Genomic DNA, 26,729 nt, shown 5'->3' on the forward strand with positions numbered 1-26,729 from the left:
CTTGTGTCTGACTGAAAATATAAAACACTGTGGTAAAGGCAACTAATAAGGACTGTATTTTCCTTACCCTGAAAGCCACTGCAGAAATAAATTAGAAAAAAAAAATGATGGGAAAATAAAAGGGGGGGGGGGGAGGAAGGCAAATATATTCTGATAGGTCATTTTTTTTTTCTTCATACATGAGCATTTAGTCTACAGTAATCTACCAGGACTGTCAAATTTGATTGAAAGATAATGCAAGTTTTTTTTCTTGCTACAATTTATAGCATGTATCCATTAGGAATAATTATGGTTGCATGATTTTGCTAGCTGTTATCTCTACAAGTGTTACTAATGGTTTTATCAATTACTCCCTGTCCAATAACTGCATGGTTGTAACCTAATTTAAAGACACTCTATCACTAGGCTGATTTGTGTAGTAGTAAATGACAGCATTTGAGACACCAGCCAAACGACTCACTTCAGTGACTTAGTTAGTCTCTAATAATTAACAATTAGTAGGTACCTAGGAAAAACTCAAGGGACTAGAGCTCCCATGTTTCCCTTTCTTATCTAAATACAAGAAGTTAACAAGACAATCTCCTGTAAATATAAGCCTTGTAAAAAAATCTCCTTCTTCTGTGGCTTTCAGAAAATGTTCTTTATTAAGGTTAACATTTCAGGAATAGAACAGAAACAAACTTTAGGATCCATGGATGTGAGACAGTGAGACACTGACAACCCAGGGAAGAGACGAAGGATGATTATACTTTGCAGCTTCACTGGTAGTGCTATAGTTCAAAAGCAAAACCAGTGTACTAAAAGGGGAACAGTGCTGGCAAAATTGTGCTATTTTCTTGAACTTTAGAGCAAAAATGCTGGATGTGCAAAAAGAAGCACTTCATTACAGATCATTAGTGAGGTTTTATGTACAGCTCAGAAAGGTATTGCCTGCTTAGAACAGACTGGAAAGAAGTAGAAAATCTATTTTAAATGAGTGTAAAAGATGGTATTCCTCCAAGGATGTTATCTCTGAGGATTTTAAAGAATTTTTCCATTAAAAAATCTCTCTTCCTAAATAAGACTTTGAACTTTAGGTTTAAAGCAGGATCTTGTACTCTGCAAGCAACTATTTCTTTGTAGGCACAAAGACATTTAAAATAACAGTGAGAGAGAACAGGGGCTGAGGTTTTTGCAGTGCACAGTCCTTTGCACAGTCCATTAGTATATTTGAATTTAGCCTGATGGGGCAAAATTGCCTGGAATAATTCATCATTTGGGTTATTGTGTCAGATCTTAGTACATCATCCCTTTCAGATTATCCAAGATCCCAAAGTAACAATCTTTCCCTAGGAGCCTTGAGGGTTGTATGTTTATAAAATGCTGCACTTTACCCACTCAACAGTCTGATGACATTTTCAGGCTTACATGCAAAACCAATATCTGCTATGAAGCTTGCACAGTCTTCGTAGGAACACGGGAACTGCCACACTGGATTAGATCAGTGATCCATCTAGTGTGGTCCCCAGTCTCTGACAGATGCCAAATCCTGACTGCTTTAGAGGAAGGTGCAAGAAACCTTGTCAGAAGGGGGGGAGAAAATAAATAAATAAATAAATAAAAATAAAAACCTGCTTGTAAAAGGGAGTTGCTTCTTAAACCCTCAGTAAGTGGCTAGTTTAAGCCCTAAAGCATGACTGCATGTATGTTTTTAAAAGTAGTACAGGGGTTTTGTTATAATTACAGTAGCTGTCACTATGCTTATAATGTGTGTATCAAGACTCTTGATCTCAGTCTTGATCATTACTCAAGGCTGTTCCCCTTTGGCCAATGTGGCCAAGTGGCACTGGGTCCTAGCTGCAGATGGTGTGAGGTGGAGGATGCCCACTTCCCAGCTCTTTTGGGAAGAGCACACTGTTTAAATGTAGCCACAGAAACCAACTAGCAATTAATTAATTCAACTGGGTTGGTTTAGGCATTTTTAAGTCTGTTTTCTTGGATATGATTTTTTTGTTGTTGTTGTTGACCTCATGTTTTTGATTCCTAAGAAGAGTAAATAATTAGCCCCTTTTTTTTTTTTTTTTCCCACTGTGTTCAGCACTCATCATTTTCTGCTATTCACCTCTGATCTAAAGCAAGCAATTCCAGTACTTTTTAATTTTTTTATGTTAACATATTTCTAAACATTTATTTGCCATTTTGGAAGCTCTTTATTTTGTGCCATCTCATTTCTGAGACTGTATGCTGAGGGTGTATCATTCATTTATCTAATTCTATGAAAACATTTTTGGTTTTGTTATCTGCCTCCAGATGCTTCCCTAATGGAAATATTATTTAATAGTGCTAAACGACAAAATTCTTGCCTCTGATTTTAGCTCAATGTGATGATGATTTTCCAAAATAGGAATAACAGAACATTTTGACCATTCAGTGAGTTGCTAAAACAATGCAAAGTCTGGGTTACAAAAGCAAGAGATAATCTGCAAAATGTAGTTTTAACCTAATCCACCCTTTCTGGTTCATCTGCATATTCTTTTGAAAACCACTCATTGAGTATCTGTAGCCCAAATGATGTCATCAAGCACAGCATGCAGCCACTACAAGTGGGACAATTATAATTTTTGTAGCTGATTAATCATCATGAAAAAGTAACAGTCAATTGACTCAATCATACATCCATGGTGATTAATCACACTTCACTTGTGTTTTTTACAAGTATTTTACCGACAGTGCAGATGTTGGATGATTTTTCTCCTTGAGCCTTTTCCTTGGTCACAGATGTTAAGTAATCACCTTGTCCTGATACTTGACTTATCTAATTTTTTCTTCTGTAGAGCCTTAAAAACAAATGTGTGTCTTATGGGGAAAGAAAATTTTAAATTAGTTATTAGTTTTTTTATGGTTAATCAATATCTGAAATCACTGCAATTATCATCTGTGGTCATAGTTTTTTCTACAGGCACATTACTCTTAAATTTGACCTGTGTTATATATGACAGCAGAAATACTAATAAAGTATTGACAGGCAGGTAGCAGAGTCCATCTTATATTTAGACTACAGTTAGAGCACCTAATCTCAGTTCATGAAAAGACTCACTTGTAACTAATTGGCATACAAACAAGCAAACAAGAATCTTCTGGCACTGAAATATAGCAGTTCACAGATATTCATACCAGCTTATAGGCTTTAGTCTTTAACCTCAGAACAGTAAGGAAAATTGCTGACATGTCACAGCAGATGAAAGTATCTTAGTGTATTGTTAGAACACTGGTAATGACATTTTCTGTGGAGTTATGTCTATTCTGACAAAGCCATGAGCATCCACAACTGCTGCTGTCCCATGACTGTTACATTCTACTGCTTTATATCTTAAGTGCATATACAGAGATGATTATGTAATTGTTTTTAGGACTGCAAATTTGTTTCTACATAACATCCAAAGACCTATTTCAGAGGACTCCTTCCAAATAAAATACATACAATATTTCCCAGGCTGCCCTCAATATTGCAAATGGAAATATTTTGTTGTGTAGGGTAAAATAAGGTGTTTATCTCAAATGATTCAGGCCTCATCGATTCCAACCATGTTTCACTCTTCAGAAAAAAAACAAACAAAGATGCCCATTTTACTTAGGAAAAGGCTAGTGCCAACCTCTTTGCCATTTCTTAGACCGCTGCTAAGATCAATGCATACACTGGAAATGCTTTCATGAAAAGATGACACAGCTGCATTGAATTCTGCACTAGACTCCAGTCTTGATACTGTTAATAAAGAGCCTAAGGTTGGGTATAATTGTTAATACACTAATTCTAAAAATCCACTCAAATGTCACTTATAATCAGGGTTTTCTACTGTGCTAGGACCCCTGGGGAAACCTTTGAAGCTGTGAATGGTGTACACGATGACAGGGATGAACATAAGAAGGTAGAAGGCCACCGATGCTGTTTAGCTTAGTTGTATAAAACTATCACGTATAGAGAAGCTTAGAAATACTGGCAGCTAGGAAGATGGGAAAGCAAAGTGTGAGATGGAGAAAACACCCAGATCCAGAAAGAAAAGCTTTACACTAAGCCCAGTTATTTCAAAGCATTATGGGGAGAGGTGAAGAAACTTTATAGCTTGTAATTTACAGTAGAAATAACAAAGCAGAAAAGACATTATAACAGCATTTTATTGAGAAGACATCCATGACATGAAACTATGTAAAAAAATAAATCAAAAAAACTTAGTTACTTCATTAGTAGTACAGATGAACCCTATTTTAGATGTGAAAAAACAGGATGGTTATGAAACCTTTAAAGGAGAATGACAGTTACAAATTAGTTTAATACATTATATAAAAAAAAACAAACAATCTGAATGTCAGCCAATGATTATACATTAATTGGGTTTTCATTGTATTAAAGTTGTGCACTCTTGTTGTCTTGCTTCTCTCCTATTTTTGATATTATTATTCATAACATTTTGAAATGTAACTTTGTGTACTACCTTGCAGTGCTTGTTGCACTTTATTTATGATTAGTGCTTGGGCTGGTGTGGAGTGAATGCATATACTTCAATAATGAAGTGGAGAAGATTCGGGTGGATTTTTCAGAGTCACAAGGCCTGCCGTAAAAAATCCCTCATGAATCTTTTACAGCTATAAGTAGTATGGCATTGGTAATAGCTCTACTACTATGGGAAGTTTGGTGGAAAACATTTTTTAAAAGCTTCTGAGAAAGGGAGGATGTCAGGATTTATGTGTGGTGGTGCTAGGAGCAGTTGTTTTCAGCAAGGGTAAGTTCTCTTGGTTTTCGTTTGGAATAACTAACTGCCACAGATAATAGCAGCTTGCTCTACTTCCTACTTGTAGTCAACACAGGGTTTTCTCACACTCCCACCTGACTCTATTTTTTGCACATCCAAGCATTTCATCTGAGTTGTAGGTTGCTCCCTCATTACTCATTACTTACATGGATTTCTTTAATTATTCACGCTAAGTTTAATCATATGCTAAACGTAGATAATTCTTGTTTGGAAGTGTATTTCTCTTACAGGAAACGGCAGTACTTTTTGTAAAAAAAAAGAAAAAAAGACGTGTTTTCTGGTGCCTGTGAATATGAACAAAGATTTGCTAAGACATAAATCTTAATAAATAAATAAAGGAAGAAATCACACAATCGCACACATATAATACGCAGCCATACTGCCATACTACTCAAGAGCAGGTGTGGGAGGAGTCTGCTGTGGGTTCAGGCTGGGAGTCTGTCTTTCAAGCTTTCTCTTTAGTTGGAGTGCAGATGACACAGGGAATTTCAAACCAGTTCATTGATAGCAGAAGATGGGGACAGCAAAGAAAAAGAAACTGAAGCTGCAATTGTGGCTAAAGGAGGGAGAGTACTACCCTACAAAGGTAAAGGAAAAAGGAAAGGAGAGGTGGAGAAAAGCAAATACCAGAAAGATGAGATGAAGGTTTATGAGGGCAGCAGATTATCACAGGAGTGAGACAGGAAGAATGGCAATTAGACTACTTAAATGGGGATCATGGTGCTGGTAAAAGAGACGAGGGGTGAAACACATTGGAAGGGGAATAGGAAAAGACCTTGAGTTTGAGGAGGAGCTGAGCCCACAAAACTCTATTGCCTCCTAAGGCTGAAATGCAAATGAGTATTTCTGAATGTTGTTGCTCCTCTGCTCCAGGTAAGTACATAACAGTGAACTTGCTGCCACCATGACCCTGTCTGCTTCTAGGACCAGCGCTCCCAGGTTCCATGCTGCCTACAGTGACAATCCTCTGGATCACAAAGCAAAGGGCAGAATGGTGGGTTGCTTTCCAGCCCTTCCTGCATCAGTGTGATATCAAGCCATGGTATTGATTATTGCAGACTGAAAAGAGAGCAAGATTCAATTTACTCCTAAGTAATAAGAGATAAAAAGGCAGAAGGATAACTTAGAATTTTTTAAAAAGTACACACAAGCTATCAGAGCTGGGTAAATCTGAGCCCTGTCCCACTTTCCTAGTTATATATCTTCCTTCAGGTGTAACACCAGGGGTGCCATTACATGCCTGTGGAGCTGATCCTGGAGGCAGGACCTCTAAGACCTGTGCAGGAGTACTGAGCCTAGCTTACAGTCAGGCAAAGGATTTAGTGGGACCCCGGCAGACTGTTTACCAACAATCTGGTGGTTAAAATCCTCGCATCTATGCAGACTGTTTCCAACTTTCAGCAGAGCAGCATTTTCAAAAAAAAAAAAAAAAAAAAAAAAAAAAGTTCTGAGCTGCTCCAATTGTCACAGTTACAATCTGAATCACTCTAAAGTTAAGAAATGTCAGGATCTGTGCTGCCCAGGTAACCTTAATGCTTACGTGCACACCTCTTTTTACATGCATTATGATACACTCTTGAGTTATCTGATTGCTTGTTATTTTTTTGTCTGTATTATTTGAGGCATGGGATGCACCTGCAGTAGGGATGAATCAGAGTTAAACAATGAAGGGTGTTGCTCTCCTTATGGTCCTTATTTTGACTGGTGCAAAGACATGCAGGCTGTCATAGAGATAGCAGGAAAAGACAGGGAAAGGCACTAATTATTTCCAAAAAAAAATGCTGGCCAGAAGACATAGTTCTATCCAAGTCTCTGCCACAGAACTCCTCCAAGATGCTGGTAAAGTCACTTAAGGTAAACTCTGGGCAGGTGATCCTTCAGGAGAGGCCCTGTCAGCTCTGAAAATCAATGCTCACATAGGAGGTGAAAGATTTGAGAAGTTAGGGAATGCTGCCTTTTTTCTATGCTTTCTGGGTTCCTCATTGTAGACCTTGGGTTTTGATTTACAGAGCTTTGGAGCAGTCACACCTGCAATCAAAATCAATAATGGAAGCTGTACTTTGACTGCGGTGGATGTCACTGATGTCACTGTACTTTGACTGTACAGTGGCTGCCAACATCTCTGGAGAAAAAAAAAAAAAAAAAAAAAAAAAAATTATCCTCAGATCCTAAACACCTGAGCTAGGAACATTGAGTTAATGTAAAAACTGGATCTTGATTTCCCCATAACCTGGTTCTCCACTTAGAAAATGTGAATAATAATCATAACATTCAAATGCCAAGACTATCATGAAAACAAATTTAATGTATATCTGAGAAGCAGTCAGACTGTAAAATAAAAAGGCACAAGTAAATTAGGTAGTTTTGTCTTCAAATGAGAGGTTTTGGAGTGGTAAGTAAGGCACAAAGCCATGAAAAACAATGAGAAGGTGCCAGATAGCTAAAAAGTGAGCTGTTCATTGCATGGTCATTATCTACATTGTACCCTGAAGGAAGAAGGGATTCCAGGGAAAAATAATAATATATTTTTGTCTCATTACAGATTGCATCAGAAGACATGAGTAAGGAGTTTATGGCCAGTGTTTGATGACAAAGTAAATCCAGTTTAAGGATTCCTAGAACTGGGAAATCAACACAGCACCACAGTGACAATGTTGATTTATTTTAAACTCCTTCTGCCAAACCAAATTGTTAACAAGTTTTGGGGAGAAAAATTGTTCATAAATTTTCAGTTCATACACTTGGGATTCAGACCTGCCCAAGGATTATTCCTATAGCCAGCACAGAAACATAAGGTTGACACAAGCTTGGAACTAGGTGTTTTTCTTGGTTTAACATTAGAGTAATTTTGTTACCATATTTAATTTGGATCCAGTTTGAACTGCTGGTTGTATATATAATGTCTCTGGAGGAAAACCCAACACAGATCCTAAACATTACCTTGGGCCTGTGTCCTTGACTTGGCAACCTTAATAAAGGTTTTGGACATTTCCACATTTCCTCAAGTCTCTTGTCTGATACATGGAGGTTCACGTAGGGCTGTTTGTACGAATCCCCAGCACACCAGAAACAAAATAAATATATTTGCATCAGTGTAGTCATCTGATAACTTTATTCACTACTAAAATAGTCTACACATACAGTATATGTTCTCAAATATTATGTTAACTTTTTACAGTATTTCAATCATATTACCATTCCAATTTTGTGTGGTGTCTAAAGTCATTGGGATAGAACGTTTGCTTTATACAACCAAAATCTGGTTTAATCCTAGGTTTAAAAACACATGTATACAGCAAAACTGACTGCAAATTTTTAAAAAAAAATAATATTTTTTTTTTCTTTTATGAGCTACAACTGCAGTTAGATATTTTTTTCCTAGGATTACAAATTTTAAAATGCCTTCAAGATGCAGCTCTATTTTCCTCTGCTGATGGCTCTTTGGAGACGTGGATATATTCTTTATTTTTGCTTGCTGAAAACATCTATTATTCTGAATAGTCCTTCCAATCCAAAATAAACTGAGCATATGCTGTGTTTTGTTGTGTCATTTTTTGTTTGTTTATTTGTTTGTTTTGGAAATATTAACACTTTTTAAAAAATTTCTCTTCTACAGGTAGCCAGACTTAGAGCAGTAAAAATGTGAAAACAGCATTCATTGTTATTCTTGATCAAAATCTTCAAAGTTTTCTCTTTTTGACAACTTCAAAATTTCCAACAACAAAAAAAATCATGTTAAAGCTTGAAATTCAGTACTTTCTTGTCCTTTCTTCCCTCATTCAGTATAGAACTGTTCTGTGCCAAAAATGAATTTAATCTCCCCAAAGCCAAAACTTCGAGTTTCAACCACATTGCACATGAAACAGCAAAGACAGAAACAGAACAGCATTTCAGTAGGCAGTTGCCATCAGGACATTGTGGCACACTCTAGTTTGTTGAAAAAATATAGTATAATATCAAATGGAGGAAAAATCTGTTTGGTTCCTAGGCTACAAAAGTTGCTGGATTAGACAATATGAAAGGGATGGAGGCTTCTCTGACTTTTCTTATTGTTTCTGTTGACTCCCATGTAAATTTGAAATGGTTAAAAAAATGCATAAAATTATCTAAACGTTGTCATTTTCCCGGCTAACACAATGCAAAATTTGATAAAAATTGAGCTGCAAGAATAGTATACCCCAAAAGACAAGGAGGCCATTTAATCTTGTAAGCAGGCTGCTTGCAGATTAAATTCATGTTCACCGATGGTCCCCCTGATCCTTAGCCTTTTCTGCTGGGCATGTTGAGCCAAAAAGCAGGCAGTGGGCCTTTCATCTGTAAAAAGGTCTTTGTAAATACAGTGGTCTATACAGAAGTTTGTTTTTACTGTGTTGATGATTTCAGTCTATAACCACATTTATTTAAAAGGCAGTTAAAAGCACTTGAGGATGGAATCATTCAAGACCCTTCCTTGTCATGTCAGCATCAGTCATTTTCAGGATGTTCTCTCAAACAGTTTGGTTTCATGCAAAATATTTTCATATATTTTCAGCCAAAGAAAGGCCTCAGTGGACTAATTTATTAATTTAAGTCTACTCATACAATTAAAATCAAGCACAAATATTTTTGATGTATATAAAAAGTAGACCTCATGGCAAAAAGTGGAGATGGGGTATGGTTTGCAGTGTAATTTAATGCCTTGAAGTGCTAAGCACAAGTAATTGAGTTCAAAGCCCGAATGGGAGGAAATCGGAGAAAATAAACATAAGGGATCTTCCCAATTAGAAAAATCTGCGTGGGAAAGACTCACACCAACTATCTCAGATGTCTTTTAGGTAGCTTTCCTAGCTTACTTTTTATTTTTACATATACTCCATTATTTAATTTTATTTGCACATCTTAGTAAATGCATTAAATTCTTATAACCAAGTATTAATATTTGTCATAAGTATATTCAGAGTATTTTTTCTCTGTTGGGAAACTCAACAACAACAACCTTAGAACTTTAACAGTTAACTCATTTACTGGCATTAATATTCCTTTGTATATATTTGGATTTATACCTTGTGTATTTCAATTTCTTGATTTGTTGTTTTGCTGTGTTGTTACGGTGGTTTTACTCAGATAGGCAGCTGAGTTCCACCACAACTGCTCTCTCCCTCCCCTCCTCACAGGGAAAGGGGGAGAAAACACAATGAAAAGGGTTCAAGGGCTGAGACGAAGACAGGGAGATCACTAAACAATAATCATGGGCAAAACAGACTCAGAATAGGGAGACTAGTAAAATTTATTGCCTATCAATAACAAGGGAGAGGAGAGGAGAGGAGAGGAGAGGAGAGGAGAGGAGAGGAGAGGAGAGGAGAGGAGAGGAGAGGAGAGGAGAGGAGAGGAGAGGAGAGGAGAGGAGAGGAGAGGAGAGGAGAGGAGAGGAGAGGAGAGGAGAGGAGAGGAGAGGAGAGGAGAGGAGAGGAGAGGAGAGGAGAGGAGAGGAGAGGAGAGGAGAGGAGAGGAGAGGAGAGGAGAGGAGAGGAGAGGAGAGGAGAGGAGAGGAGAGGAGAGGAGAGGAGAGGAGAGGAGAGGAGAGGAGAGGAGAGGAGAGGAGAGGAGAGGAGAGGAGAGGAGAGGAGAGGAGAGGAAAGGAAAGGAAAGGAAAGGAGAGGAAAGGAAAGGAAAGGAAAGGAAAGGAAAGGAAAGGAAAGGAAAGGAAAGGAAAGGAAAGGAAAGGAAAGGAAAGGAAAGGAAAGGAAAGGAAAGGAAAGGAAAGGAAAGGAAAGGAAAGGAAAGGAAAGGAAAGGAAAGGAAAGGAAAGGAAAGGAAAGGAAAGGAAAGGAAAGGAAAGGAAAGGAAAGGAAAGGAAAGGAAAGGAAAGGAAAGGAAAGGAAAGGAAAGGAAAGGAAAGGGTGGTGGGCAGCCTATAGCACTTCATCTCTGCCTCTCCTTCTTGGTCACTCTCTGCCACTGCTCCACATGGGGTCCCTCCCATGCGATGCCGTCCTTCCCAAACTGATCCTGCGAGGGCTGCCCACAAGCAGCAGCTCTTCAAGACAGGCTCACACATGGCTCCATACCACAGGGTCCATCCCCCAGGAGGAAACTGATCCAGCATGGGTCCCCCATGGGCAGCGCAGCTCCCCCCAGACCCTCTTCTCCTGCGTGGGCTCATCTCCAGGGGCTGCAGCTCCGGCCTGGGGCCTGCTCCTGCGGGGGCTCTCCATGGGCCACAGCCTCCTCCAGGCCACATCCACCTGCTCCACCAGGGGCTCCTCCATGGGCTGCAGCATGGAGATCTGCTCCATGTGGGACCCATGGGCTGCAGGGGGACAGCCTGCTCCACCAGGAGCCTCTCCACAGGCCGCAAAGGAACTGCTGCTCCATGCCTGGAGCACCTCTGGTCCTGCTTCTGCACTGACCTTGGGGGCTGCAGGGCTGGTGCTCACTCCTCTCTCCCAGATGCTGTTGTGCTGCATTTTTTTTTTGTTTTGTTTTTTCACTTTCTTGAACATGCTCTCACAGAGGCACAGAGAACATCACTTATTGGCTCCGCTCTTGGGCAGCAGTGGGTCCCTTGCAAGCCTGCTGAAACTGGCTCTTATATAACATGGGGCAGCTGCAGGATTCTTCTCACAGAAGCCACCCCTGCAGCCCCTCACTACCAAAATCTTGGTACATAAACCCACTACAGTTGACTGGAAGGACTGTGCTAAAATTCACCTGCCACTCAGTTTAATTTCTTGTGTTTAGAGCTGTACAATGTTCCACATAAAGCTAATCAATACAAGGATTTATGAAACATCGAAACAGAAGAGTCTAAAGGAGGAAATTATAGTCAGTTCTAGTTATTAAAGATTTCCTATACTAAATTTAGTATAAGAGAATCCTTATACATCTTCTTTTAGGGTATTTGTCTTGTACAAAGACTGAAGAAACAATTGTGGTTGGTTCCACTGCAATGTGTCTTTATTTGTTGCATGCTATTTAATGCGAGCTGGAGGGAAGCAAACCATGTCATCATGCCGAGGTGAAATACTGATTCCATTTTAGTCACTAGCAGCTCATCCATTAATTTCTTTGGAAATTTTACCTCATGTGCAAAACACTGGGCAAAGGAGAGAAGAGGAAAAAAAAAAAAAAAACACACACACACAAAAAAAGCAAATTTGATAAGATGCTAGAATGAAAATATAAATGACTGTACATTCAACTGTCTCACACTGCAAGTTAGATTGTATATATATGTACATACACATAGAGATAAAGGTGCATTTATATAAGCAGAATACATAAAAGAAAAAAGTGAGTGAAGGAGATCTCCTTATATCAGTATGTCATTTAAAAGCAGGATTCGCAGCTGAACATACTTGTGTCTTTTCCAGATTAGCAATGCATTTCCTAACCTTCTCTGTTTGCCTTCAACATGCATCAAAGACTTTTATTTCTACTTTCATTCTTTCTCATGACTAATTGTCATGTTTTACAGTGACAGCAAATTTTCTGAGAATATTTGTGTCTCAGAGCACTTTGACTACCTTAAACTTCCATAGATATTTTCAAACAGTTCCTATTTTCAGGAAGACTTCAAGATATTCCCGACTTTGTTTTGTTTTGTGTTTTGTCTTGTAGTTGACAAATGAGAAAATATTTTGCTTCTTTAAAAAATAAAATAACACACATGATAATTTCTCCATCAATACTATATACATATATACGTATACATGTACACACACACATACACATACCCCATAGAGTGTAGTTAGCTAATAATAAAATAACATCAATAGTAACTATAACAAGACACTCATCTGTCACAATATATAAAATCTGTACCATTTACAAACCAACAAGTAAATAATATTTCAATACAGAAACATGCAGATCTCTTTTAATTACTGAAGACAAAATTATGTATTTCAGCAGAATTCCAATTACTTGGCTAATTTGTCCAGCTCTGCAAGCTGGTTAAAAAATTACTGACCATAGTTTTCTTAGAGTACTTAATTTTTGGGGTCTCAATTATGTAATTTGAAATCCTAAATGAGTTATTTGTTTTGCCTCTAAGAATAATGTGTCAAACCAAAAGTTATTATCTAGTTACTATTGTTTTCCTCACAGCTGCCAAATATTTCTCTGTTACTTGATGGCACACTAAGTGGGTTGCTTCTGCGTCATTCTTGATTTAAAATATTATCTCCACAGCTCCTGATTTGCAGACAGCTTCCCTCTCTTGCCTATTGTACTTGTTTCATTTGCAAACTGTAACACAACAGGATCTGTGAAGAGCAAATAATAAGCAACTACACTTGGCTATAGACCACTTACAAAATTAACTTGTACAAAAAGCACTGGCACAGACCATACAACATCCATTTAACATGGCAAGAAATAGTTTGCAATTTCATTAAAAAAAAAAAAAAAAAAAAAAAAAAAAGTTAAAAACAATGACTATGAGAAACTGCCAAAAAAAGACAAAGACATATCATTATTGTTTCAGTTTTTGTTGCCTATTGTTTCTACCAGACACATGTCAACAGGCAACAAGCAGGATATAAAGACTTCCAGTTAATACATTTTAGTATTCTTATTCCTCCAAATGACTCTTTGCTTTTCAAGAAGTTTCCTGGAAACAATTGTATACTGCAATGTGGAGATTAACATGTACATTAATAAAATAGATATTTTATCACTGCACTTCCTACATATCTGTAAATGGTAGTGTTATGTTATTAACTGCATCAGTCATATTATGATATTAAAATATTGTCTGTAGCCAAAACTGGTTTGCTTGTGAAAAGTAACTGGTCTGGAGCCAAATGACAATATACAGGTTCAGAAATGAGCTGAGAAGTCCTTAAGAGTGTTAACAGACAGACAAGACCCTGTCTTTATTTATACCTGAACAGGATCAGGCTCCTTTTTGGGCTCACTCAGTATGTGTTGTAAGTATTCAATGCCAATGTTCAAGACACAATCCTGTAATGTCATTACAAGGTCCCATCACAGTCACTTCCACATTTCTTTGGCACAGCAGATTTTTTTTTGATGGGGGACAGGGTCAACAGTCAAGAAATCCCTGCCCTCTAATAAGACAGCAGGAGAAAAAAAACACTTGCTAAGCACTTCAGCTGTTCTCAGATTCATAAAAAACATCATATTGTGGAGATTATAACGTGGTTGTGATTTTTTTTTGTTTGCTTGTTTGTTGTTTTTTGTTTTGTTTTGTTTTGTTTTGTTTGTTTGTTTGTTTTTCCTGTTGGCCAGTTTTAGAAAATCTTGTGGAATTCTCTAGGTAAAAGTTCTAGCAGTCTGAGGTGCTTCTTATTCTTCCCTCAGTTAAATACCTATGGGAGAACTTCTAATGCCCTATTTTCCATCACAGAACATGATCCCCATTGCTGTCACAGGCCCTAGAGATAGAAAGGGAAGCAGCAGGCCTATTAGTTGTGATGTCTCTCCCAGATATCACAACTTACTAAAGTAGTAATAGAATCTCTTCAGATATTAAGAATGCTGGTGGAGAGCACAAAAAAAGCTTCATGAAAGACAGGAGTGGCAAGACACTGATGCCTCCAAGGAAAAAGAATCTGGGACCAGAGGAGAAAGGGCATCTGGATTATCTGCTCTGGAAGTTTGGGTTGGACTAAAACTTGCTCAAACATGAAGCCCCTGGGAGTGAACATAGCAGGTTTCAGATTGTGCACTACACTAGCAAAATCACACAGTTCTGCTTTTTCTCTAATTTTGCACCCTTCACACTGTGGGAGAGTCTTTTTATCAATCTTAGTCTGCATCCCAACCTTCTTGCGCAAAGGTTAAAAAGAATGTATTGATTATACTGTGAAGTGTGCCAATGACATTTCTAAGGTTGTGTAGTACAAATCTATAGATAGCTAGGGAGTGTTCATGCCTGATCAAGTTCTTGTTATTAGTGGGAGAAGCTCAAACCTTAACTGATGAAAGATGTTTCTCAAATTACCTAGCTCTGTAAAATATTTTTCCTGATTCGGAGCGTTTTAACTTCCCTTTGCTATTAACATACCACAAATCACAGAAAAGTCTACAGAAAAGAACCAGGATGAAATTCTGGTTATGGGAGATCTGTCACCAGCCTCACAGTGGTCAGTATTTCATTTCAGGTTCCTGATATAAACAACAAGGAATATAAATCTTCATTTGCAAGCAAACATTGATCAAGGTAGTTGTGTCAGATCTGCCCTGGGCCTTTTTTTCCCTGCCTGTTTTGCAGCTGTCACTTCATTTCTTCAGCTATTTTCCTCTGCTTCCAGAATGGGACAAGAAATTCTGGAGCTTAGCATCCCATTGCTGTTTTACTTTGCTTCAGTATGTCCAGGAAGACAGTCATTAGTGAAGGCTGGCTTCTCAGCAATTTGTGTCCTATAGTCAGACCACTCAGTGTCTCTCCGTAGAGGAGCCATGACTGCTGTTTGTGTCATTGGGGCATCACAGCACTTCTCTCCTGGGCAGGTTCTCTGGTTTGACAAGGATCTGTCTTCTGCTGAAAGTTTTCCTTCAGGCTAACACTAGAATGTCCCCCCTCTCCTAGCAGTCTATTTTCATGAACTTTTTAGGAATCTTACAAGTATTAAAACTGCCAGCCAACAGCAAATTGTGTTTAAATCTTGTCTAGATAAGTAGATAATGTACACAGACTGGAAGACAGAACCGCTTAAGACTTGGTTCTACAGAAAGACAAGTTAAAAAAAAGTTATTTTTGAAACACATTTCTGACAGGGTTACTCTGTAGTCTTTAGTCACAAGAGCTCAGAAATTCATCAGCACTGTCCACCCAGCAACTGCTCAGCTCCATATAGCTTTTGTTACTGTTGTAAGCAATTCTAGAGACTACTGACAAAAGGAGAGAAAACATGCAATAACCCTCAAGGGAATAAACAAATCAGCCTTTGAGTCTCAAATGAGTGTTGAGACACAGGTCTCAGGGCTGACGCTTGAGCTCCAGACTTTAAAATCTGCTTTGCTCATGTGTCAGCCGTGGTTTTGAATACCGAAAGGCTAAATGCCTTTCTTGCCAACATGAATTGCAGTTCAGTTCACGAGTCATTGGCTAAGCAGATGTCAGAAGACATGATATATAAAGTTAATTTCTGATAGAAATATCAAAAGAGGTGTCTCTAATGCTGAAGTTAGTCCTCTGTGATAGCTTGCCTCTGGTTCATAACTTCACCCATCTGCCAAAAGAGCTGCTGTGGTAGTACTACCTTGCACTGGTGTTCAGACAAAACTAAACTATACCCTTGTAAATGAAGCATAAGGCTAGACTGACTTTTAGGTTTGGGGCAGAGAGAGTGTTCTGAAACTACCTATATAGCTATCCCTTCAACATGAACTAAATTTAGGAGTTTGGAAGTATAATGTATGTTTTATATGTAGCAGAAAAACTCACATTTAAAGGTGTCGTTCTAGAATTGCTTCTCTCCTCAAGGTTCTGAGTGCTTTCTAAGATAGTTAACACACACACACACTATATATATATATATATACACACACATAAACATATATATATATATTATATATATATAACAAATTTGGCCTTATTCCCATATTCCCAGACCCCCATCTCCAAACCTGATATCACAGAGTCAAGATCACTAAAGGACTTCTATTTGTGAGCAGTTCAAGAGACTTTGATCCAGGACAAAAAGATGTCTGCAAGATTTGTATATAAAGGAAGTGCTTTTTCTCCTGTCTGTTCAGAGGTACATTCAATCTTCTGATCTTTTGTTCTCCATTTTTAATTTTTTTCCTGTGAAATAACTAGGTATTATCTCTGAAATATCTCAATCTGTTCAAGTAATAATAATAATAATGCCATGCTTTGATATCGTCCCTTTTATTTGGAGATCTTGAAGCACTTCATAAAAAAGATTATTATTATCTTCTTTTTATACATTTGGAGACCAAAGCATAGAACATTAAAGTAACTTTGCCAAAGCTACTCAGCAGAGCTAAGAATGGAACCAAATTTTCTTTTGTCCTGGTTCCCTCTACCACCCTAATTCCATAAAATATTGAGAAGTTATATGAAAAAAACATACATATATCACATTCAAATACAGAAGGGAGGAGTAAACAAACTAAAAGAATTGAGAAATGTTCCTCAGTAAATTACATGGCATATGCTAGAACCGGTGTCAGCTCTTCTGGGCCGTATTTTCATTATTCACATTCCTGTAGGTTAAGATCTTTCACATTTCACTATATTTTATTTTTTTCCCCCAAAAAAAATCATGGATTTTAATCTGTTCTACCTGGAACTGAATATTGTTGTGTTTTCTTGATGTACCTCCTTTCTGAACACATATCATCACTTTATCATCTCCCAACACAACAGCACTTGCAGTAGTTATCACTTCATCTTGCAGAATATGCAAAATGCAGACTTTGGTAGGTCTCTCATCAGCTTATTCCCTATGGTCCAGAATTTTGTGTGTGTGTGGAAGTTGTTTCAGGTTTTTATTCAAATAAGTTTATACACTTACCAGTATTTCTCCCAAGCTTCATGACTCTCCCACAGAGACTAAATATCATACACTTGATGTTCTTAGAGCTATGTCCTTTCATCTTTCTAGAACAAAGCCATTTTGAGAATCTCTCAGGCTTTTTGTAGCTTTTGGTAAGAAATCTAGGGGGACATTTTTTCTTCCCTGATGCTTTCACAGGGGTTTTAAACTGTATGAGGGTCTCACATGCATTGAACAAACTGTCCCTCCCCTCTCAATTAGGTTTCACTTTACTAAGGCTCAGGCAACATCTGTAGCTCATTTTAGGGCAAGCCCTACTTCTGAGCTATGTAGGGCAGATATTGAGTTCAGTTCATAAGCTCACCAAATATTGCTTCAGGAAAATTTCTAGATGAGGTCCCCTGGAGTTGTTTATCTAATTAACATTTTATCGCCCGTCTTCTTGTAAGGTAATTGGTAGTTGCCTACAGAGGGATTGAAGTGGACCACTGCTGGAGGAAGAAAGATTTTTTTTTATTTAAAGTTCTCTGAGACACTTTTGGGTACACATATCCCATGTTACATTCCCTTCCCCTTCCCTCCCCACAGAGTCCATTATCCGACATTTATATAGATACAAAGCCAGGAAACTGTGACTACTTTGCCTTTTATGTCCTGTTCTATGACATATAAGCATTTACAACCCTAGTGGATATACTTGTCTTTAAAGATAAGGGGTTGCATTTGTGGGGTATAGACCCATGTGTAAGTCTGTAAGGCCAAAAGAATTGCAAAGATGACACTAAATATTCATGCCATAAAGTCAATATATACATTTTTATCCTCGTGCAACTTTTGCATGCTTTTTCCATTCATCCAAGTTCTGTCTTCTAAGCCAAAAAGCGTGACGTGACTTTACTGATAAAATACTATTATGCTCGTATTTCATCTAAAATTATACATCACAGTTCTAGACCTATTTGAGGGAGTTTAATTTTAGAAAAATTTCTTCTCATCAAAGGAATAAGTGATTTGAATAGCCATATGAATTCTCTATATTTAGATAAAATAAACATAAAATAAGAACAACTTAAGGTCGTTTTGAGAGACTGGACAGCAGATGGGTTGAGTTAAATACGAGACTGAAACGAGCATGAAAGGGATCAAAGAGGATGAATTTCCTTGCACAAGTGTGTGAGTACCCTTTTCATTGACCAGCTATCTAGTGTTGCTATTTACTCTTTCACACTATTTACATTTTGGTCAGCAAGACACAGCTGGAGGGGAGCCATGGTTCTCTAAAAGCCTCTTCTCTCCCCCATCCCACAGAGCCCCAGTCAATATAGTCGATTCAATACCAGAGAAGAAATAAGCTCCCAAAAAAAACAGTGTAATTTCCCTAGAGGACAAAGGAAGGAGAAAGAAAGCTATGACACTGATTATTGGGAGATCCCTCTGACACAGCTGTGCTTTGGTCTTCATGCATCGTTAGGAAGAGAAACCTGAGTCAGTTATTTGTGTTCCTAAACTATTTAGTGTACAAAATCACAGATTCAGAAATAACATGATGGGATGGAGCATTTTGTGGTGCAGTATATCTGACATACATCTAGGCCATTAATTAAAGAGAGACACTTTCTATTTCAGTTGATTTACAGGATCTAAATTTTAATATAGTTTAGAAGTTGGAGGTGGAAAAGATCTGGCAGATCATCAGCTTCTTCCCAATGCAAGATGCTTCTGAGCTGAAGTATGTAACCAATAATCTGATAATGGATAACCTTTTCTGAGTTCTATTCTTATTTGCCAAATTACAGATGAGGAACAGGAAATAAGACCTGAGATGATATTTGAGCCATGAGTCTTAAAAAAAAAAAAAAAAAAGGACAACAACTTTGCCATGTGGGAAAGGTCATGATTTGATTGCAAGATCGTGAAATCAGGATGCTAAGCACTGGGATAACAGGTCCAAGAGACACGTTCAGCTAAAAGTCTCAATAGATTAGAGGACATTCCTTTTCATTTTCTGGATAAAGTAACAGTAACATTTCAACACTGTTGATGTAAAAATCAAAGAAAAAAAAAGAAAAAAAAAAGAAAAAAAAAGGGAAGGGAAGGGAAGGGAAGGGAAGGGAAGGGAAGGGAAGGGAAGGGAAGGGAAGGGAAGGGAAGGGAAGGGAAGGGAAGGGAAGGGAAGGGAAGGGAAGGGAAGGGAAGGGAAGGGAAGGGAAGGGAAGGGAAGGGAAGGGAAGGGAAGGGAAGGGAAGGGAAGGGAAGGGAAGGGAAGGGAAGGGAAGGGAAGGGAAGGGAAGGGAAGGGAAAGAACTGATGTAATTTTAAATCATAAAATTACATCAAGACAACCCTTTAAAAATAAAACTCCTTTTACTTAAAATAAATCTTATTATATCAAACCTTCAAAGTCTTATCCTGAAGTATTTATCTTATCTGATTTTATCAGAATCAATTATATAAAGAGTGATCAATGAAACATAAGTACCAGAAAAATAATTTTAGCAACTATGGCTGAGGTGAGATAACGGAGTAACAGGTAGACTCCTGTCGTTGACAAACATCCTATTAATCAAAAGTACAATGCTGTACCTGTAATTATGAAATAATATTATATTCTAAATAAGATAATATTTTTCAGTGTGCCAAAATGAAGAAAAAATACTCAAAGCACTCTTTGTATTTACGTAGCTTAGAAATGTAAATGGTATTCACCAGGTGTTTCACAGTAACTTATAGAAATGAATTTTTATCTTCTAAAATTGATTTCAGCCTTCTGAAAGAAGCTGGATTGGTATCATATGGGACTGAACTCCTCAATTTATCCAAATTACAGATATGTTGCAGGCAGTACAATTTTCCGTAAGCTATCTTGTCAACTTGTCTCAACCCTGACCTACTTATGGCACTTCCAAAGATGAATGCATTTTTCAGTCTCCATGTTCAGTCAACCCTTGGTGTCTTTGCTGAGCTTGTCAATCATTGTCCCTGAAGAAGCAGGGAGGAGAGCTGTTTGATATGGACACCAAGATTTGAACCATCAAGTCATACCTCAGAGTTGTTTCCATTAACAAGCCAGCATGTACCAACAGTTTCCCACCATAATACCTCATATCAGTTTTATGTCTTTACCTATGCTTATGATATGAAATAGCTGTGTTGTCTCACATTCTAATGCGTGAAATCTGTTGGCAAGTGTTGATGTATTTTTTCTTAATTCTGACTGCTATACACCTCTGATTAACCATTACATACTACAATCTGTTCTGTATTTGATTTGAACTAACAGATTCCACTATTACATCCACTACATAGATAAGCACCTTTAAAGATGGATAGGCCCAATTCCATGAAGGTGATAGACTGCACACTCCAGCAACAATCCCCGTGTCATTCAGTCTCCTGTTGAATTTGAATTTAAATCACTTAAATCCTGAACATTTCTGTCCTTTGAATGTTATAAAATTTAAATCCTTTATGAATTTCTTTGGGAAAAAATGAATCAAGAACAAATGATAAGATTATGAAAGCAATTGTTCATCTGGATTTAAAAATCCATCATGAATTTTTTAAATCTCAAACTATTTAGTTAGGTTTTATTTTTCACATTTGATGTGCTTGATCTTAAACCATTCAGCAATAAAGTGGAAAAATTACAAATCAGACTGGTTAAATTAGAATATTCATAAAGTGAGGTGCTGTAAGAAAGTCATTTAGTATCTCAGTTCACTTACATAGTTCAAATAGATGAAAAATACTCCTCAGTAAAAAATAGCATATGTATCAGCACCAACCCTTTTGTATATTCACTGGGATTTTATGCATCTCTGGATATTGAGAATAATCCTCCAGTAGTATTAAATTCTTTGGAAGTCTCCTAAGCTTCCAGACACAATGGCTGAGGGAATGGTTGTTCCTGGTCCAGTCCAAGTCAGAAGAGAATTAGATGGGTTAGATAGATTGCTGAGCTGGCAATTTATCTAACCAGCCTAAATTTAGAGTGAGACATGCCACCATCTGTCATTCCCACTTTACTTTATGGTTATTAGGATGATTGACTCTTAGAAAGTAAGTACCTGTCCTGAGTAGGACTAGGCTTGGGAATACTCTAGATATTTTTACCTTTTAGTTTTCCAGCTTCAGTTTTTCACTGTTAGATGTAAGGGAGGATATAAAGTAGTGGAGAAAAACATGAGAAAACAACAGAAATGTAGTCTCTTATCTTTAGTTAAAAAAAAAAAAAAAAAAAAGAAAAAAGAAAAGGTAGAATAAACTGGTGGAAGCTCAGAGGGTCAGAAGATCCATTACATCTTCTTAATGAGAAAGCTGAGCCTCTGGGACTCGCATGCTCCCTGTGAAATACCTTTCACAAGAGCCAGAGATGTGGAGTACCCTGCTCACCCCTCTAGCCTTTTTTCTTTTTAAAAGGCAAAAAAGATGTAAATTACTTTCACAGCGTTTGGTGTTCTTTGGCACTTCTTTTGTTTTGCACAGTGACAGTGACTTGAAATTTTTTGAAATATAAAATATGCATCAGCAAATTTAATGGTTGGAAACCACAGAAGGAGGAGTTTAAATAGTGCAAATTAACAGAAAAAGCTTAGGCCAAATTATAGTCATGGTTCTGTTCAATCTTCATTGCTCTCAGAGTGTTCAGAGACACCTGGCTTATCAGTTTCCATTACAAGGACAGCACCATCTGAAAAGAGTGGGCTGCAGAAGTGTAAGCACAGCCTTAATTTATCCTTCAGAATCATAGAATCATTGTTATGAAAAATACCACAAGGGCTGGTAAAAGACAGAGTGACAATTGCATGTCAAAGTGAGTACAGAGTTTTTTGGTTTTTTTTTTTTTTTTTTTTACTGATTTCTTTTTTTCTCTACCTTGCAGAATTTATCTGAAATGTAAAAATCAGTGATAATGGAGTCAGGAGGAGGGCTACTTTTACATCTTACATCAAAATAAGTTGAACTACACTTTAAAGTGTTCACACTACAATAGTTTCAGTATTGGCAAGACAAGCCTTGAAGGTCTTGAGTTGAACTGAAGGTTACTTTTGAGATCAAACAGTTCATAAATCTACCCTTTTTCTTCTCATCTCTTCTTCCAATATATTGTGGACTATGAAAACAACCATTTACATAAGTAGTCTTCAGATTTTGTGACCAGACGTTTTAGTAGTCAAATCTCAATTTTTTCCTCAGACTGTTTTGTGTTTGAATCACCAAATTTTCAATATATTATACAAACAATGCAGTTTCATGGAGAAAAAGAAAAAATCAAAACATTCCAGATGCATTTTTTCTTTTCATTCTCCAAATTTAACTTTCCTATGTCACACATTTCCAAAAAACTAAGAGCCTGATTTTGAAATGTTTCTTTCTAGTAATCAAAAAGAAGCAGTCAGAAGCAGTAAGGAAGTCAGCATATATCCTATAACTATATAAGAGTTATTTCCTGAATATACTCATTGGGGATATTTAATCACTGACTATCTGGAGTGTAGCAAGTAACATGAAGCTGCTGCTTCATGAAGATTCTATTATTTTGAGGTTATGATTTTGTATTTGGAATTTAAATGAGACACTCGTAAACAAATAAATAAAAGAGAGAAAAATAAAGACATTGGAATATTTGACTACACCAATTTAACTTTCAAAGTTGAATCCAGATCATAGACTTCTTTTACAGTAGGATGAGGGCCAGGGATGACCCTGTCCATTGTATAGAACTAGACATTATGCTTTTAATATGTCCTGAATTTATTTCACCAATTTTTACAATTAGCTCTTTCACCATCTACAGGTATTTGCATAAGCGCATTTTAGTTCATTAGAATATTTCTAGAAAGGGCATGTGATTTTTTCTGAAAGGGTGTTCCTAATGTTTTTATTCCATGTCAGTCTATATGTAGTTAAATACTGCCTACATACAGCTGCAATGGTAAAGCAGGAATCTTTCCCTCTCGCTCTTTCTCACTCCCTCACACACATGCACACTGACATATACATGTACATATACATGTACAACAGGAAGTTTTCAGCCCCATTTCTCAAATTGTTTAAATGCTTTTCTGCATAAATGCCAATAATCATCCCCACCCACTCCACCCCTCCCAAAAATAAAAATATAAAATAAAATAAATAAAATAAAATTAAATAAATTAAATAAAATAAATAAAATAAAATAAATAAAGTAAAAAAAAAAAAAAAAAAAAAAAACTACAACCACAAAAGAATGCAACAGCAGGAAAAGGGAGAGGTGAAGAGAAGTAACTGCACTGTGACACTGTACCTGGGAATTCTAGGGTGCAAAATACAGTCTCACACTGTGAAAAGCAGATCATCAAAGCAGACTTGCTAAATCACCTTCCACTGGTGAGTACATAGGCCAAGTGCCCTCACCCTGTGGCAGCCAATGAGCGTCTACCTATTTGTAATGCTGCAAACAGAGTTAGCAACATATTTGTTAGCAGGTGTCACTGTGATGAGAAGAGCAGACGGCAGTCAGACTGTAATTATTGTGTGAACCCAATAGGCGTTACACACTTCATTTTGGAACACATCACAGAATTCTTTAATAGCTGGCCTGATTATTAGGATCTTACGTTAATTTGTGCAGAATGTTATAAAAGTTAAGCAAGAAGATATTAACATTATACAAATGAGCATGGTTCTGCCTTTTAGCTTGAACATACGGCAAGAAACAGAATGACACTATCCAACACTGCAAATTTACATTTAACAAAACCGCTAAGTAACAATTTTACAGTCATCCTAATTTGCATCACTAAAACCTGGCAGCATTTCACCCAAAATGCATTAGCAGGAACTATTTATAAGATCAGTATCAAGGTTTTCATATAAAGCTAGTGCATTAATACGATTGTTAGAACAATTCCTGTGATGGTGATGCCTAACTTCCTCAGAAAAGTACTGCTAGGGATAACAATTGCTGGTCTGTGAATGCTTGTAAAACAATTCATAGCAAAATGACTGTGACAAGGTAAATTGGGGCCAAAGGTGGGAAAAAGCTCCAGCTTCTCAGAGCGATCAAATATCATCATATTGTGTACTATCTTGGGTGTGAGCATAAGCACTTCACAGTGGGGATGTTTTTAATCTATATTTGTCCAACATGGCACAGAGGAGCCACAACTTGCATTGATTTTGTCATTGTGTTTGTGCAGCAGGTGTGAACTAACAGAGGCAGGTTCTCGATGCCCCACTTCTCCAAGCTGGGAGACCTCCCTTCTCATTCTAATCCTGCTTTTCTCCTCAGTCAAGGGGGAAAAAATGCAAGATGGAGGGATGCTAGAGACCTGAGTCTTACCTTGCTGTGGAGCCAGACCACAGTGCTCCAAGACATGCAGACAATAAACTTTTCCAGGTCCTACAATTTAAGAAATACATTGACATCAATAATTAAGTATAGTAATAAAATAAAATAAAATAAAATAAAATAAAATAAAATAAAATAAAATAAAATAAAATAAAATAAAATAAAATAAAATAAAATAAAATAAAATTCAAAAATTGCCTTTGAAAGCATGATATATTCTTATAGGGTCAAAATTTCCCCTCACACCTGCTCTATAGTTCTTAATTACACTGATCTCCCATAATGACCTATGTATTTTCCTTTATACCAGTTGGAAATCTGCACCCCTAAGGAGTCCAGAATGCTGAAGCAAACTACTATGATGTTGATTTAAAGAGAGTTTTGCCCTCACGTAAAATAAAATAAAAAACAAACAAACAAAACAACCTTAAAAAAGAAAGAAAAAAAAAAAAAAGGCTGTTTCTGACAGAGTAGAGCACTTTTATGCAGCATTATATAATATGAATAATTTATATTGCTAAAAGTGCTTCCTCTGAAATATGGTTAGAAGTGGGTAATTGCCCATGGATAATACTTTATATATTTTGTAGGAGGAACATATCTCAACCCAAGAAAATACACTGGTGCTAGGTCACAACTTTCAGATATGAATGATTCAATGAATCATGAATGACTATGATTTTCTTGGGATCTAATGGTTTAACACACGCTTAAATACATAACAAATGCATGGAAAACTCTACAAGATCTAAATTGTGTAGCAGAGTAGACTGTGAAGTCTTCTGACCACTTCAACTTTTTGAGGTTTAAACAATAAATGAATATATATGTAATATATATGTACAGGAGCAGCTTTTACCCTTCTGACAGTGGCATCCATCTTCACTAGAAATTTATAAATCTTTCTGAAACCTTTCCCTATTGCTCTGTCTTAATAGTGACATGCAGTAGCTGCATGGTTTTACTGTTTCATGAAACAAGAACAGCATTTAACACCTGGCATGGATCATAACGTGTAATACCACATAGCAAGTTTCCAAGTTGTTTTTACTGGTGTTTAAACACACTATACAATTCCTGTTCATTCAAACATTTGTGCAGTGGCTGTCAGTGAGGACTTTAATAAAAAAAAACGTATCATAACTCAGGTTTTATGGGCCAGAGTGTAGGGTTGCCTGTACTGTTGGATCTGGAATAACACAAGCACCACCAGACGGAAAGCAACAAGTAAGAAAAGTTCCATAAAACATGAAATATTTTTGTATTTTGAATATTATCATTCAGGTCAGGTGATCATTTCACAGTTGGACAGATCAGCGAAGTCAGAGTCCTTCTCCATTGTGTTAAAGGCTCTCCTTGATCGGTCATTCCTCTCTCACACTCATACCACTCACATCTGCTGCTATTACTGGAGCTGTCCTTTCATTGCTTCCTCTTTTGACCTACTCATCATGGTAAACTGGGTTGAATTTTATTTTGCAGAAGCCTCTCTGTCTCCTGTGGATTGCTGATTTAAGCTCAACAAACCTACCAGTGTCCAAAAATGAAATTGATTTTGCTGGGACTAACTTCTTTAAAACAAGTAATGCATAAGGCAAGTTTGTTGTCTTTAGCCATTTTAACTATTAAAATTTCGTTAAAACATGGACCTCAACCAATTTCTATTATTTCTTATTCTGGCTTGTCAGGTATCATTTCTCCCTAGAAACAGTGTTTCTTTTAACTCCCCTAATATCTGGCATAAAACCATCTGACCTTCTTCTGGAGACCATGCTACTCCCAATGATATTTAGATACTATTGCAAAGCTTCATCTATCTGTCCAGAGCAGAGAAGGCATGAACTATTACCTTCTATAAATAAAGTAAGTATTAAAGGGCAGAGGAAAATAGGTGCTGATTATAGTTCTAAGGAATTTGGATTTATAGCAAAAAGAATGAGGGGATGCAGTCCAGCTAAGTCCACTTTACAGCAACATGAGACAGGAAAAATGGAAAATTCAAAGCTGTCTTTAGAAATCATGGCAAACTTTACTGAGTTTAGAAGTGTTATTATCTGATAGCCATTTATGTATGCACAGTGACAGTATGGGGCATAGTTAAGGTCTTAGGCATAGTTACGTTTTTCTGTATTTTAA

Source organism: Aythya marila (assembly GCF_965140915.1).
Source record: "Aythya marila genome assembly, chromosome: 3".
NCBI lineage: Eukaryota > Metazoa > Chordata > Aves > Anseriformes > Anatidae > Aythya > Aythya marila.